Raw genomic sequence first — 1,512 nt, forward strand, 5'->3', positions numbered from 1 at the left:
AGATATCAAAAAAGTACTCCAGAGTGTTGTTCAGCATGGGGGTGAGTAGAAAATGAAGGCTAATCATGTTTTGGGTGTACTATTCCTTTAATAATTAAGGTGTGCAGATGTGAGTAAACATCTGTAATCTAGGTGTTGTGAAGCTGGAGACTAAAGCTCCAACAGCATCCATTGAAGGTACCCTCTGATGAACTGCAGGCTGGGGTTGGTGGTTTGATGCCCACATCGTTCCCAATGTTCCAGCGTTTATCTGCCTGGTGGGAAAGTGGCCTACATACACAGGCTGGGACGTGATGCTGTCAGAAAGATTTAGTTTGACCTTTTACCTTAATGTCGTTTAACTTTGGCAGCAGAGGAACCATTTTCTATCATATCTGACCTGGATGAAGATGTAGGGCATTGGTCTATATTTTGTAATGTAAATGTGTGTGTGTGTGTGTGTGTGTGTGTGGTGGAGCATGAGTCTGAGATGTATTAATAATGGATGAGGGGGCGTGGTGACGGAGAGGAGGCGGTGACAGATGGAGAATCAGTGTGAGGAGAGAGTAACGGGCTGACAGACAGTGAGAGCACAGAGAGAGAGGAGAAGGAAGGCAGATAAAATGAAGGAAATGAAATAAAAGGATTCTTCTTCCTCTTCTGCATCGTTTATTTTGGAGCGTCTGCTGCTGTGCTGTGGATCCGCTCATTTCATTCCTGTATGCTGGAGGATTTATCAGAAGTGTCGACAGGAAGCTTTCCTCACAGAGGTACTGAAACGTGCGTCCTGTCTGTGGCATCAAAGGGGAAGATAATTGCTTTTCACTCTGTAGGGCACTTTCCTCTAAGGGATAAAAACTGCTGCTAAATAATCCTAATTATCACAGCATTCAGTTCAGTTCAGATTGTGAAGAATTCTTTGTCCTCGGCTCTGCTGGTTCATTGACCAGAGTCCCGTCAGCATCACAGGCAGTTCAACGCTCTCCGTTTTTCTGCCGGATAACCTTTGTCATCCTTCTTCTCTGCTGTTTCCATCTCATCAGTATTTTCCTGTTCCATGTGTCTGTCAGCCTTGTTCCTTACTTTTTATTTTTTACTGTTACTCACCGTCAGTGAGAGTAAGTGGGGTTTTCTCTTTGCTCTTGCTCTATCTTAGACTTCTTTTAGGACTGTAGTTCTGAAAGATGTTGAATGGAGATGAAATATAACAAACTGGCATCTGAGACACGGCTCAGTGTTTGGGAATGGATCTGATGCTGCCTAATAATCTGCTTTTATTGCTTTTTTAAGTTTCTTCTCAGTCTGAACCGTCTTTTTTACTTTTTTGTGTTACTGAACAGTTCTTTTTTACATCAGTTATAAAAAATGACTGAAAAGATCTTGAGACTGACTGAGCTGAGTGGACAAAAAAAATATCCCCATATAAATTTTTTTCTGTGCAACAATTTTCATAATTATATCTACTTTGAGATTTTTTTTTAAAGATTAACTTGAATGAATTGGTGCAGGGATCGGCCCATGGAGCGGTCCAGG

The 1,512-nt window shown here is 41.8% G+C and overlaps 1 protein-coding gene across 1 annotated transcript in view; it reads left to right on the top strand.

Annotated features, from left to right (window-relative positions):
• The first annotated feature begins 557 nt into the window (after positions 1 to 557).
• LOC107101175 (neurofascin-like) overlaps positions 558 to 1,512 on the top strand; it is a 129,125-nt gene continuing 128,170 nt past the window's right edge. The window contains exon 1 of the mRNA XM_015399976.1: positions 558 to 749. The gene's annotated coding sequence lies outside the window, so the exon portion shown is untranslated. The remainder of the gene's footprint in view (positions 750 to 1,512) is intronic.

The sequence above is a fragment of the Cyprinodon variegatus genome, unplaced genomic scaffold, assembly GCF_000732505.1.
Source record: "Cyprinodon variegatus isolate N-32 unplaced genomic scaffold, C_variegatus-1.0 Scaffold1063, whole genome shotgun sequence".
In the NCBI taxonomy this organism is placed as follows: Eukaryota; Metazoa; Chordata; class Actinopteri; order Cyprinodontiformes; family Cyprinodontidae; genus Cyprinodon; species Cyprinodon variegatus.